Source organism: Pempheris klunzingeri, chromosome 10 (genome assembly GCF_042242105.1).
Source record: "Pempheris klunzingeri isolate RE-2024b chromosome 10, fPemKlu1.hap1, whole genome shotgun sequence".
Classification (NCBI taxonomy): Eukaryota; Metazoa; Chordata; class Actinopteri; order Acropomatiformes; family Pempheridae; genus Pempheris; species Pempheris klunzingeri.
In genome coordinates this window covers 24,214,698-24,230,252 of record NC_092021.1, presented here as the reverse complement: position 1 = coordinate 24,230,252, position 15,555 = coordinate 24,214,698, and positions in this window count along the sequence as shown.

The window sequence follows — 15,555 nt, the reverse complement described above, 5'->3', positions numbered from 1 at the left end:
TCAGCAGGGGGGATTGTGGGAGGCGGTCTGAACTGTAAATAAAGCTTTGGGAATGCCTTGGGTGCCTGTATGCAATAGGGGGCAGGGGCGAGACTTGTTTCCTTTCTATTTCTTCGGTTTCATTTTTTTTTTTTTTTTTTTGGAAGAACAATAAAGACTTCTGAAAGGGAATTGATTGATTCTCCAATTGATTCTCCAATGGATGCATCGATTCTACTGAGTGCTAAATAGCTCGATGGTCATATCAAATATGGCCAGTGTGCTGAACAACTGGAGTGGGTTTTCTATGATGGTAGAATAAGCTAGTAGACTGGCACTTGTTCTTTTTGTTAATGTTTGTTTTTTAAGCTGAAAATTTGTGTTATTCTCAGACGAGCCGTAGCATAGGAGGAGATATTTTGTTAAATAAGATATAGCTGATTAATTCTTGTTTCTCTAATTTGTTTCACCAATTTCTCTGAATGAACACATTCCTTTTGTTTTTCTTGATTTTTAAGAAGTTTGGTAACCATTGCATCTTCAGTACATGAAATGTTAACACAAAGATAAAACAATAAAAAATTATTGATATGTTTTTACAAAGAATGACTGTAACAAAACATCCATTTGGCCCCACTTGAAAAGAAAACTAAATTATGCTTGCTTAGAAGTTAGCCTGTGTGAAGATCAAAATGAGTGCATGTGTGTGTGTGTGGATGTGCGTACATGCAAACTGTAACATGTACTCTATTTCTGCGTGTCTGTATGAATGGGCAAAGGGGGGTTTCTGTATTTTGTACAATGTAAATGCTTTCATACATATGACTATATATGAGGAGGTCTGTAAAGGTGATTTTTTTTTTTTTTGTTTGTGCATTTTTTTTCCACATTCTGTCGCTGACACTCCAGGCATTCTACTGTTTTTCTATATTTCATGTATGAGATGTTAATCATTGTAATTTAAAGCATCGGGCCTCTGGTTCCCGCGGAGGTGGAACGTACACTATTTATAGTCGAAGCTTGGTTTATAAAGGGCATTTTCACAGCTATATTTTATTATTATTATTGCCTGATCGATGAATGCTAACCCAGCAATGCTTTTCAGTTCAGCTACTGTACATGCACGAGATGAGAGCTCTATCTGTATATAGGAGCAACAGCCCTCTGCAGCCCATTTAATGACCATGCAGAGGATCGTGTAAATGTATCTGTATATTGTATAGCTAACACTGTTTGTTAAGAAAAAAAAAAAAAAAAAAAGCCTTATAGTTGTTTAAAAAAAGTGCAGCAGCTAAGTACACACCAACCATGAGGTTTGTTTGGGGACAGAGCTCCACAATGTGACCGACCGCCTGTGGCTTCTGACCTTTCCCAGCTGCTCAAACATCAGATTTCGTGAGACACATGAGAACTGAAAATGGCTCAGCACAGCACTGACAATATGAGAGAGTATCAAATTAATTATAGACCGCATACGGTCACATGTGACGGAGAAATTCAGAAGAAGTCATTCAGACCCAAACCAAGCCTCTATTGGCCCCGTCGGAAAGCCAGTCATCTGATTGGTCAATTTTGAGCTCTGTCCCCTACGATGTGAGGCTCTGTGCCCTTCTATGCAACTTACCAGGTGTACTGTTAGACCTGTCATGTAGACTGTAATCACTGCCTTTTAGACACTGTGAATTTTTTGGTACCCTATATTTTTGTATATTGTACATTATAAAGGATAATAAACCTTGATGCCAACACAAAAGTATGGTTAGTGGGCTCTGTTAGAGGACTTTGATCTGTTTAAAAGTGGACTGCCTGATCTCCAGATCTTTAAGTTATTCTTAATAAAACATGTTTATCGCATGTTTATAATCACCAGTACGTTTTTCATCCATCTTCGATGAATTTGCTGGATGAAAATATGCAAAATTTAAACTTTTCATTTCAAATAATGAATAATTTCTAGATTCCTATAAACCTGTCATGATGATTAACAATTAAGGAATATGCCAGTGCAATAAGATGGCGCCATTTTGTAGGACTTTTTCAGGATGAATGGAGTTTTATGAAATATACATAGACTGTAGCTACACTGACAATGTTGTGGAGGGGGGGGGCTTGTTCAGAGGAAAAAGTCTGATAGTTTTAGGCTCTTCAGGGGAATTCTGGATAATAAAAACAATAGCTGCAAGGGGGTAAAGCTCTCTCTCATCACAAAGATTAGAAGATTGATTTACCTCCAGCCTGGTGGTGTGTTCCAACAATCGCAGTTGGCCACGTTTGCAGGATGCCGGTGTGGGATCTTGGGTCCTTGTGCACCCACTGGTTGGCATGTAATTGGTGGGATAATGTAAACCACGTGTCAGACCAGGTGAAGCTCATCGCTGGCAGGTAAATTGAAGCAACTGAAGGTAATGCACCTGTCTGCAGCCGGCCCAGGGCAACAGTGGAGTTGGCAGTGCTGTGGTCTGCGGTGCACAGGGAACTGGACTTTCCAACAGGGGACAAATCTGCAAAAAGTTTACAAAGTAAAACAAAATTAGGTTTTATCCTTTAAAAAAACAAGCTATCCAGCCTAGAATGTGAAATCCTATACTACACAGCAGGCCAGCAGAGCCACACTTTCAGTTGGACATGTCACAGAAGTGCATCCTCTCCCTTCATCCCCTGGACAAATGATTGCGGCGCTGGAATCCTTCGCTGTATGAGAAGAGGGGAGATGGATGGGCCAAACAAGCCAAGTAGTCAGGGTGTGTCCAGCAGAGTGCCCGTGGATCACTGCTGGTGCCAGTGGCCAGGACACCCACACTTTATCATTACACCACAATGATTCTGCTGCTGTGCAGAAAATCAAGATCAAAGCCAGAGAACAGCTACTGTCACACGGGACAGGAAAAAACACTAAATAAAATCTGATAAAACATTCTGTGTACACTCGCTCTGTAGCCTTCGCGTAAATAACTGAGTGCACTGTCTGTATTTTGCACTGAAGGAACTATATCACTGGTTGTCAAAAGAAGAGCAGCTTGCTGTTCATCCCCTAAAACATACACACACACTTCCACATACACACCAATGATTTCACATATCCCTACTGTACATGTCCTTCTCATATGGTTCAATGTGGCCCTACCTGTACCTCTAAATTAGAGAGAGCAGCCTCTCTGCAGTTTTATTAATGATCGCAGCGAAAGCATTAATCAGTCGGTATTCTGCTGACAGATGGATGCAGTGATCGGCACTCTGGCAGGCGGCCAAGAGGAGGTCACCAGGAGGAGGCTGTGGGCTGGTGGAGGCCGCTCAGATAAGATGGTAAAGGAGTCAGGGAGGAGACAGTGGTAAAAGAGTGGGAAGGACGCGCGCTCGGCTTTATAATTCATCCTCTGGGTGACAGTGAGGAATGAGAATAACACTGAAGAAAACTGAGGAAAACACCAACTTCTGCTTTGCGATGACCACTGATATTAATGAGGGGCTTTGTTAAAACGGAGATACCAGCCATGTGAAAAATGAGCCAGCATTTTCAATAAACAGGGCACTGCACTGAGACTCACATTCATCATGAATTATCTCTGAAAATTATTAGCTACGTGAAAGCCACTGTTTACAAATGTGTTAACATTTAAGAGCAGGGAAGAAGTTTGAGTGCATTTTTAAAAGAAGTTTTACTAAGGCATACTTTATAATGGGTTTAATAATTGTAACTGAGGGGTTAATCATTATTTATGCTATTATTAAATTAGCATTAACCATTAATACTAACATTGGAACACTAAACAACACCAGCATATAGTTTCTGTTTGATCTTATCTTCTGTCTTCATTAATCATCAATGTAGTTGACTTAGAAAACCTTCACTTTTCCAAATAGGAGACTTCAAGTTCTGGTTTATCTGTTTAGCATAACAATGAGGCTGCGCTGTGCTAAATTACAGACTTTACAGTTCTCTGTGATGTGCACATAGTTGCTGAGATTATTTTGTGTGTTGTGTATGGGCTGAACAAATAACATCCAGCCCTTTGTGAAAATTACAGTTTGCTAGGGGAGAGTTTTGAAAGTTGCACAAACATGAAAAACAGTTCTGCGTGTGCAGAGGTTAAAACAAAGCTGCATGTGTTCAGTACACATGCATGCTGAAATATAAGACCCAATCTGAAAATGTTCCAGTACGAATACGTGTTACACAGTTACCTGCCATTTGAGTCAGAATATAAGACTTGCAAAGCTAGCAGGTATCTTCAAGTTTGTTAAAAGTGAAAAGTAAAAAAAAGGTTTTGGAATCTTTTGGAATCAACCTACAAGACTAAATACATTCTTGACGAGTTTAAAATGAGTTTAAAGTCTCTTTAACGTCGTCTTTACTGCAGAAATGTGGAACTGAATCAACCACTGGACAGATAACAGCAGACTTTTGGAGCCCTTCATAATCTGTGTCACCGTCAAAATCATTATGACAGCTTCAAAGCTACACAAACATGGCATTTATTTTATGCTTCGATGGAAGCATTTATAATCCAAGGTCAGCTGATATTCAGGTCATTTCAGTAGATTTCTCCTCTGTGCCATTACTTGATCTGGAGTTTATTACAGGACAACTTTATCTTTAAAAAATGCAACATTCACCATTCATGGCTGGAATCAGGTTGATAAGAGCTGTGAGAATCGTGTTGCTGTTGTGTTTGTATAATACTGGAGAACATAAACAAGCCAAAGTGATTTTTCAGACCTGGCAACCTTAGGCTCCAATTAATGGGTTATTATTCATCGTAATAATGTATCAACAGTTATTAAAGCTTTCAAGCTGTGTCGGTGCTGGAGTCAAAACTCCAGCAGGACTTGTCATGTAAAGAACAACTTTATTGCGAGACCAGTGTGTTTTTGGCTGGTGGCCTCCATAGGGGTTATCTTGACAAACAGCACAGCAGCAACACAGTGCTGATCTGAGGAGCCTCAAACAGTACACCACCCAGCACTGATCACAGCTGCACAATATGACCAGCTGATGTTTATTACGTGATGTCATGTTTACAGAGCGAGCACCCGTTTGTTTTTGAAGTGTGTTGTGCAGCGTCCCAGGAGGCGACCGGCAGACAGACGTGTCTGTGTTCTCGCACACGGAGGCAGGATGGGCAGATCACACAGCGTCTGAAGCTGCAGCCAGAAAATGCTCTCATCGTCTGCAGGGACTGAGACTTTGTCGTCTCCGCCATCACAGCACTCCATCCTCCTCTGTGAGAAAACAGAGGAACTGGCAAGTAGATTAATGCTAAGCTGATGAATCATATCAAACAATTACCCTGTGTGTATAAGTGTAGTCTGGGCAAAGCCTGCCTGGGAGGAACTCCGAGAGATTGTTGTATTGGAAATGCAATCAAAGGAGTCAAGAAGGCACCCGAGTGCAATCTGTTATAGAACAAAATCAAGCCGTCTCTTCAGGTCTGCCCCTCTAATATGATAGTGCTGATGGTTCCTTCACCAACCAATAAAACAAGCAGACACACAGACACTACAGACCTTATTTACTTCTCCAACTGCTCACTTCAGCCTTGGAATGGTTTTCTAAAGACTGTGACTGTATGGCTCCGAGCCAACAGGCACACTTGAGATAATAGTATTAGAGATGGAAACATCTGTATGAAGAGCACTTACTCAGTTCACTACAGCAAAGTGTTTCTAAAAGAATCTGAGTCACAAGGATGATTAACCAGAAGGTTTTATCTTCAGCAAACTAAAAATCTGGTCGGTAGGTTTCAGCAGTGATAGCAAGTACATTTACTCAAGTAATGTACTTAGCAAAAAGTACAACTACTGCAAACTTCCTTCTACTTGATGCTTCACTGCATGTCGGAAATACTGTACTTTATACTCCGCTTAGTTTATCTGACAAGTTACTTTACAGATTACAATTTCATACTGAAACTTGTGATAAACTTATTCACCGATTGGGCCCCATTTTCACTTTTCAGCTGTTTAACAGTTCCCAAAAAGAGCCACTTCCCCTCTTGACTTCCAAGATGGTTTCACTGGAATAACTGTTGAAGAGATAAAATTATCCATTATGTCATTAAGAAGAGAGAAAAGTCCAAAAATTGAATACATATTTGCAGAATTTAGTTTTTTCTACCCTATTCACAATCTTTAAGGTTTATCTTGTGAGTCTTTGGAGAGGCCCGACCTCTATTATTAAGGTGTGAAGCACCTTCTGGCAGTGGCTCGTGTTGCATCTTCCTGAAGCACACTGAGGTGATTTCATCAACTGCACCAGTTTGGTATCTTGGTGACTGATGCACTAGTGGCGCAGTAGAGGATGTGGCGATGCCAGGCCAATGCCGTACTGCCATCTTGGTGCCAAGAATGAGTGTCCACATCCTATCTGCTCAGAGCAGGTCAGCTTGTGTTCCTTAATTTATCCACAATTTAGTTGGAGATGGACACGAAACATTTTCCCTGGTTAGCCAACATTTTGTGCAACCTGCACCAGACTGTGACCAAACTACCACAGAAACCTCTGGCCTTACGTCCGACATCAAACTTGTCATTCTGATTCATGGTTCGACACAAATTCTACCACAAAGTGCTGGAGATGCACTGAACACGTGCAAAATTGCAGATCAATTAAGACTTCTCTCTTTCTGCTATATCTGTGTGTATGTGCGCTATAACTGCACACAACTATGTTTTTTTTCCCCTTTTTAACGAGTCTATCAAAGTGTCGCTCTGAGCTCCACATTTCTGATTACAACACTAGTAGACGTGTGGCTGTGATGAGCAACGTGACTTGATAGAGACCGCTGCAGTTAAATCTATTAGTGGTGTTCCCACAAGCAAGAATTATTTTTCAAAATCTAATTTATTTGTGGATCATTACCAGATCATATTTCTATTGCAATATGAAAATTATGGGCAACTATTGGTTTGCAATTATTTCTCATTGTAAAACAGTCGAATCCAAGTAAATTGAAAATATTCTTGCATAAAACTAACTTTTAATTATACTTCCATTTCATCTAGGGCACTATGGTGGTATTCAACTGTAGGTAGTTATTGTATGGATCATTGTGATAGCAAATACATTTGTTTTATTATATACAGATCACCACTGGATCTTCAAAACAGACTAAGCCTCTCCACAGGGTTCTCAAACTGTTGCTGTGTAATGGGAGCCTTGTGTGTATAAAGGGGATGAAAGTTGTTAATGTTACTGGCCATGATTCTTACTGCTTCTAACAAGCCCATCTATAATGTATTCGGTTTTATTTCTCATCCCAACATGTATCTAATTGCGCCACAGGTGAGCTTATCCACAAACCTCCTATAAAAAGTGGCTGCTGTCTGTGCCATACAGCAGGATTCACGAAACTAGAGCCCTGAAGGGAAACTGACACTGGCAGCGTGACACGTATTATGATCTGCCACTTTCCTATTTCCCATAATACCCTCCAGAAAAGCAAAAATTCAGTGTCTCTTAAGGATGTCAAGTGTGTGTTATGGGCATCATATGACAAAATGCTGCATAACGCAGCCTGTGTGTGTTGCACTTAATGTGCCGCACAATGCAGACTGTGACGTTTTTGGCATACACACACGGTGAGCAACTTTCATTGGAATGAATGGACGCCATCTTGGGGTCCATTCATTCAGTTTCATAGTTCTGTGTTATTTGCCAAAAACGGCCAATGCACTGACCAAATTGAATTCAATTTTAGAACTAAAACAAAACGTGCAAGAGCAAAAAGTAAACTGCCTAAACTATGTGAGCCAGTCTTGAAACCAGCCGTCAGAGGTCATTAGGTCATGTAGTTGAAGGAGAAGTTGGGACAGTCTCCTTGTAAGAGGACAGGATGAGTTAATGGTGCCACGAGTTAACCCCGGCTGGCAGAGAGAGATGAGTGGGAGCGACACAGCAGGCAGTGATGGAGGGTCCTCTCCTCCTCCTAATAAAGCAGAGAGGAGAGACCAAACAATGTTAAATCACCTCCAACACCTCCCTCTCACACAGAGCCAAGCCTTCGCATTTGGCCGTTAAAGTGGCCGCTGCAGAGCGGGGGGCTGTTTCCAAGAAGCTCATTTGACGTACATTGGGGTTTATGGTAGTTGCGCAGCGGAGAGCTAGAGTGAGCCATTTGCGTTTTATTCAATCTACTTAACCAGCTGACGGAGGTTGTAAAGCCTGGCAGCAACACTGAGTGGAAGCAATATTGATGACAGTGTCGTAAATAAAACTGCTGATGGCACAGAAATATTGATGGGGACACGGGTACGTCTGAGTGTGAAGCAAAGTAACGTAACCTCACTGTTCCTCCTGCATATTGTGGAGATGTTAGAATCATGTAAAGGAGCAGAGCACCCATCTTATTTTCACACTAACATATTCAGTTTACACTCGACTCGGTCATTTATGCCCATAAGGCTTATCGCTCACTTAATGCCGTGTGGCATTTTGCTCCAAAAACACACTGTAGTCTTCAGTAAATGCTCCTTAATTATATTGGAACTGCTGCCATGGCAGGCCATTTAGACTCATATTTGCTTTCCAGATCTTAGTTGGTAACAAGTTATTCAATGTGAATCATTTATAAAAAAGGCCTGGATCTGAAGCATGGGATTTAAAAGTGCTTAAACAATAAAGAAAGGGAACATGAGTATAAAAGTTCCAAAAAAATGAGAAAACAAAACAACTGCAAAGCGGTTTCAGGCTACACATTCAACACACACTCCGACAGGCTTTTAAGCAATTTCCCTGTCCTTGTGCTTGTTTGATGCCTTTTCCTGCAATGTCATTGAGACACAAGTGCACACACACATACACATCAAAGCCATTGAGTTCCATTAACTAACAATTTCTTTCAAAGAAATGCTGCTATAAGAAGGTTAGAAAAGTTCTCTCTCTTCTGTGCTCTCAAAACAGCAGACAACAACAGATTAAAGGCACATTTTAAAATCATACTGCGCCTACAAGGACACAAAAAAAAGCCTTAAACATTGTTTTCATAGCAGAGTGCTTACATGGGAAGCAGCACTTGTTATGACCTCTGACGGCTTCTTTTAATGCTGCACACCACTGCAGAGATTGACGGAGTAATGAATGGACGAGGAGGTGATTTTTCAACATCTCTCTCCTTCCAGCCTCGGGGCATCATTACTTCCACTGCTAATTTAGCACTGCTCTTCCACTGCCACTCGAAACCAATAACTGAAATGTTCTGTACAGTAATCAGCAGAAATGAGTCATGATGCATCTCTGTACCTGCTGCAGAGATAACTGGGTCTGTTTTGTGAGGGAAAGTGCATGAAAAACCAGATTTCTTTATTCATCTTGTTCATGAACGCTCCTGTGAGATCAGCGCTGCGTGGGAGCGTTGAAGCCAGGAATGCGTAGAATTACAGTCTGGCTGTGCACAGTTTTGCTCTACATCCCAGCTGTGAAATCAGTCAATCCGGAAAATAGCTGCAAGCTTTTGGGTTTTGGGCATCACAGGATGATTTGGCAATAACTTTCATCTCTGCTCCCCCGTTTCCATCACAGGTAAAGCCTTCGCTGAGCCTGTGGCACTCATAGCGGAGGCAAAGCGGGGCTCCGCTGTGTTTACCCCAGACACGACAAACAGGTTCATTGTTACAAGATTTCTTGTCATGTTTATGCTATGCTTTCGGTGCGTGTTGGTGAAGAGATCGGGAAGGTTTACAGCGGTTGCAAAGGAACAGTCTAAACAGTGTGGTGAAGTCCCTGCACAAGGTGTGAAAATGAGGAGCTGTACAACTGAAATGAATTTAGACGGCTGTGCACTGTCTGCTGTGTGTGTGTGTGTTCTCCTCCACTTCCATCTTTCTGAGGACCAATTCAAGTTTTAGACCAAGCGTGAAGTCATTTTTTAAAAAAATTACAACATTTCTGACAGCCCTCACTTCTTAAAAGGGGCTTTTTAAAGATAAGGACTTAGTTTAAAGGTTTCAGGAAAGCTTATAGGTTGCAACTAACGATTATTCTCATTATTGATTAACCTGCCAATGTCAAGATCTGCACCTGTTCCCCTTCCTCCTACTTAGCTGTGCCAATTATTTTCTTGATTTATCATTTAAACAAAAAATACTGAGCCCATCGTCAGGTCTTCACTTTTCTTCTTTCGTCTGACCTGCAGTTGAAAACAATTATGCAATTATGTGAAAGAATATTTGGCATTTTGCTTGGAAAATAAATGCTTCATGTACATGAGGGTCGGGGTCCTTCAATAACATGAAACTCATCCTGCAGCTCAACATGGGAATATTGAGTTGTTGCTCACTTTAATCAATTGAATGAGAAGGCAGAGAGAGTGTGATCTGACTGTACTGAGCTGACTGTAGGTGGGTGGACAAAACACATGGACAGCACCTGTAAAATCCAGTACAACAGCCCTGTAAATACGGCATTTGTGCAGCTAATAATGCTCGATTATTGCTGAAGCTGTATCAGAGGGATGCTGATCCGACTCAGTGGTTATCTTCCCGCAGGTGGAGATATTGTTTAAACGCATGGCCTGCTATTTTGTCTCAGCATGAACGTAGAGCGCGGTGAGATATAAACAGAAAACCCTACAGAATAATCTATCCCTGACTGTCAAGAGATATCTCAACATCATTGGCTTCATAAAAGTAACGTGAAAGTAGTGCTTGGTGAGATTTAGGAGTTGTAACCTGCAATTGCAACTGTGTGCATCTAATCCTTTATCTTTACATTCCTAGAGGCAATGTGCTTGAAACAATATACAATGAAATCTGTTTCTTTCAGTGCCGGCACCAAAGGAAACAATTGAGGGAAAAAAAGTCAATTTTATGCAGCAATTTTCTTCTCTCCAGCAGAGGATTTAAGACCCAGTGGAGTGTTTTTCGGGCGGGTCATTTGGCTCTAAATTGAAGCTCAATTTTCTTTTCTCCCTTCTGTGTTTGTCACCCACACTCACATTCACACTTTTCTCTGTTTTTCACAAACACGCCACACATCTCTCTGCCATGTCTCAGATGAATGTTTGCCATCTCACCGCAGCTTTCTCACGTCACCGTCGGCCCACTGATGTTTGCCAGCAGATGCAAAGATTTTGCTGCACCACAGGAACAACGACGGGTTAATGAAACCGCTGATCCAGCCTGGACACTCATTGACATGCCGGACCTCTAATTTTCTGCCCAGTGGGCTCACAGGCTTCAAGACAACCACGGAGAGACCAAATCTGATTTTTACTTTATTTTCCTTTTAGCCATAAAAAAGATAATAATTCAGCCAACTCACATGGTACAGACTATTATGGTGAAAGACTATTTTTTAGCATCTAGGTGTTCTGAACTTCGTACAAGAAACAATCAAAGTCACAACAGCAGAAGCTGGAGAGAGATCTCCCAGTCAGGTTCTTTTCATTTCACGTCCTTTAAATATAGTGTATCTGCCAGTAAAGAGTCCAATCTGGTGCTTATATTTACCTAAATAATACAGCGGCACAGCGCATGCTAAAGCTACAACCTATACATGAGATAAAGAAGAAGTTAATTCATCCTTTTGGTGTAAAAGATACCCAGTATATACAATAAAAATAAATATACAGACTCCCAAGATTTGAGCGACATGATCAGCTAAACAGTTTTACTAAAGAAGACTCTGTTAATGTCGTGGGAACTACAACAATTCAATTTAGGCCTGTCATCCAGAATTAACGTTAATTACTGGCTCTAATGCAGGTGATCAGTGATTTGCTAATATGACCTGCTGTCTGCAACGCAACCAGCCAAAGTGATGGTCAGTGCTGGCTAAAAATCAAGAGGCTCCCACCATGTTTTGGACACTGCGTCTGCAAAGAGGGATAGCATAAGATATGTTTCTTAGTGCCAGATTTTAGTGAGTCCTCGTATTTTGCCACTCGCACAAACACGCCACAATAATTTCTTACATTCACACACTGTAGAGCCCCGCTGTTGTAAAGGTCGAGGTAGACAAACCACTGTAGAGGACAGGTTCAGCATTTGAGCCGGTTAATCTTAAATCAGTACAGATCCATTCAAACGTACCCAGAAACCAATCCTTCTGACCAGTTGGGACATCTCTAAGAACAGCAGTGGAGAGTGGATTACACTGACGGCTGTCCCCACAAATTGCAAACAAAACCAAGCCAATCAGAGCTTTGTAGGCGGGATTAGGAAAGAGGACAATACTATCTATGATGCCAGAACCAGAATCCATTACAAAGTACTCTATCTTGGCACCATACGTGCAACTGTATTTCTCCGGGGTTTACAGTGAGGAGAACACTTCATTTGTCATCACTCATTTTAACCAACAAATTATTTTTGCATAATTAAAAAGGCCTCAACATACTCAAAATACTGCCTCGGACATTAATTTCTTATTACATTGGTTGTAGGATACGAAATTAACATCCTGCAACAACCTGCCAAGTAATACTAAATAAAAGTGAGGGTTGCACTTCAGTTAATCTCTCAATCATTGTTACAATTAAATGATTATGACATATAAATAATAGAAAATAGTGACAAACACAGCAAAAAAAACCCAAAATATACATTTAACACTGGAGTTCCTCACACATGAGAAGCTGGTACCACACAGTGTTAAGAGAAAAATTATTTAAATGATTTATAATGAAAGCTGATGTTGATTAATCTTGTCAGCTCCAGTGGAGAACACATTATACTTTAGCTTCTGTTGGCTGATATGAAGTTCAGTCAGTACTTACAGCCACTTCATTCAGTCCTCAGGTGGCAGGTGTTCAGTCACTTCTATTGGAGCCCTGTGTGTTGTAGCATGAGAGGCACACAAGTCAATAAACTGAAAAACACCCGTGCAGCATCTCTTCTAATTAACTGTAAGTGTGTGTACAGTTAAAATAGAGCCATTAAACTCACCCTGGATCACACACGTTTCTCAGCACGGCTAAGCTAATGCTAATGCTAATGCTAATGACTAACGTTAGCTAGCTAAAGTCAGCGTCCGGTAGGTGGCGTTTACCGTCAATTAAACGGAATTACACATAAATAACTGCGCCAAATTGGCATCTTAAACGTTTTACAAGGCAGTATGTCAATTTAAAACGTCTATCATGACCAAAGTGCATTAAATTACATTATTTTGCCGAATTTAAAAAGCGTTTTTTTTCTCCCCCTCACCGTTCCTTTTAGTCCCACCCACCGAGGACGATTCTCTTCACCGATTGGCTAAGAAAGATGATTGACAGGCTTGGCTGGCCAATGAAAGAGAAATATGACATGAGGTCACAGCTGCAATTAAATAGATAGAATCGGATGTGTTGCCAAAAATGATCAATAACCATAAAATGCAAAAAAATATTATATAGCATTTCTGTTTTGCAAGTCAGTGCATTTCAAATCAAAACTATAGATTAATAGAAGAACACTGCATTACAGATATTTCCATTCTTTTTTGGCTAACGCTGTTGTTATCCTTTGAAATAATCAAGCAAATTTACAGCTGCTATTTTCTACAAAGGAGCAAACTATGAACATTTCAGAGCCACCATTCAAAGGCAGGACTGGGGATATTCGATGTTTTCTTTATTGTCAACAAACCCTGTGAAAAAGACCACAGTGCAGAAGTGTTTCTCTGCTCTGTGGTTGAGCCTCGAGTCCCTTTGCACATTTGATTTACAGTTTCATTGCATCTATTACAAAAAATCAGCACATTCCCGAAACAGTTGTGCGATGTAGTTTTTAGAGAATGTCTTTTTAGGGATAATGCATTTCATGGGGGACTATTTTCATCCTCAGATTAAGACATAATTCTCTTGTGGGTATTTACAGCATCAGTACAGTGTGGGACGGCTTAGCTTTCCGATGTGTTTTTGGACTAAAGCACGGAGGAGTAAGCTGTTTTTCATGAGATTTCTTTACAATATATATGCATATATGTAGATATATATATAGAATATTGCCTTATTCTTTAAAACCTGCAGGCAATGAAGTGCAAGACCGATTAAAAAAGGATGAAAGTGGCTTTATATTTTCAACAAAGAGCCTTGCAGCACATGCAACGTGTCATAAACTGCAGCGTCTACTTGATCGAAGGGTGAAAACTTAGATTTTTACATTGTAGATTACTCGTTTTTTTATCGATTGCTTGTGTGAAATAACTCGGAAACAGCTTTAATTAAATTTCTGCAATCTGTGCTTTTTCTGATTCTCATCTGACAAGCTGATGTGTCGCAGTTCATTAATTTCTCCCCTCAGTTTAAGACTTCAGTGTCCAGAGACATGGGTCACACAAAGTACGAGTTTTCTTTTTTCAATCTTTCTCTGCGGAAGTCATTTTGGTTCACTTGCCTGGCACTGTTGGGAAAGTCTGGATCAAAAGCTCAAAGAGTTTCCCAAAGACTTTGATTCTGATAGAAAGTTAATTGAGCTAACTTTTCTCTCAGAGCCTTCCCGGTGCTTCAGTGTGCCTCCACAGGCTGTTGTGTGTGGCGTACTGTTTTAAATGGCCACGAAAGGAGACATCACTCAGCAGTGTGCTCTAAAACAAAAGCACCTTCACTCACCCCTGATGAGGAGGAAGGGCAGGGGAAGCAAATAATGTTTTAAGGGCTGAAACAGCTGCTGATCATGACAGAGAAGCCTGCAGGGGGCTCCGACTTCTTTTTAAAGTCCATCTACATTAGCTGGAGATGCCGTCTGCGGTGGAGGTGAGCTGTGATTTAAATAGGCAACCTGCCGGATCAAAGCTTGTCTCGCTGTTCTTTTGGCTACAGCCTTTCCGCTTGCATGGTCATCATAATTGCTCTTGCTCAGAGGACATGCTGCTTCCGTCAGGGCCACGTCCTCCTGCATTAGAGCTGAGGAGCCTCAGCCAAGCAGAACCTGGCTTTGCAGGTAGGCTCTCCCCCCCCCCCCCCTCTCCTCAGAACATCTCAGGAAGTTACAGCTAGTTTTTGGAATAATAAGAGGCTACTTCATCAGTGACGGCATCATGGCCCATCAGCTTTAGTCATCCAGCTCTGACTTGAACTTCCAACATGTTTTTTCATTGACATTTGACTTTTTACTCTCTCGTACTGAAGTGAAACTTTCCAAATCTATCCACTGAATACAAAACCGGCCTTCTGTAGGCTTAAAATAGAAGGAGAGCAGAGGCTGTGCTGAGCTTGAACCATGTTAGTCTGGCATGATTTGATAGACAGATATTACAATTCAAAAAAATCTGAATGTCCATAGAGAACCACCTCTGGAGCGTAAACTGTGTTCACTCACATAAGCACATGTATTGGCACATGTCACGTTGGCTGCTGGCAGGGCAGGACAAATACAGCACTTGAAAAGATAATATATATAAAAAATAATGGATGAGAAGGATCATTTTATAGGTCATATTTTGCATTTAATTCTCTGGGTCCATTATTATCTCTATGTGACACACAGGCAGAAGCAGACGCTGTGTTCAAATCATTATCTAAGTTCTTAAGTTTGTTTGTTGTCTCTCTGTTAATGTAGCTGATTTGCTCAGTTCAGGTAAACAATCATAAACAGTGAATTAAAAACCATTTAATCAGTGATAATCTCAATATTTTTACCTTTCAACCATATTCAGCC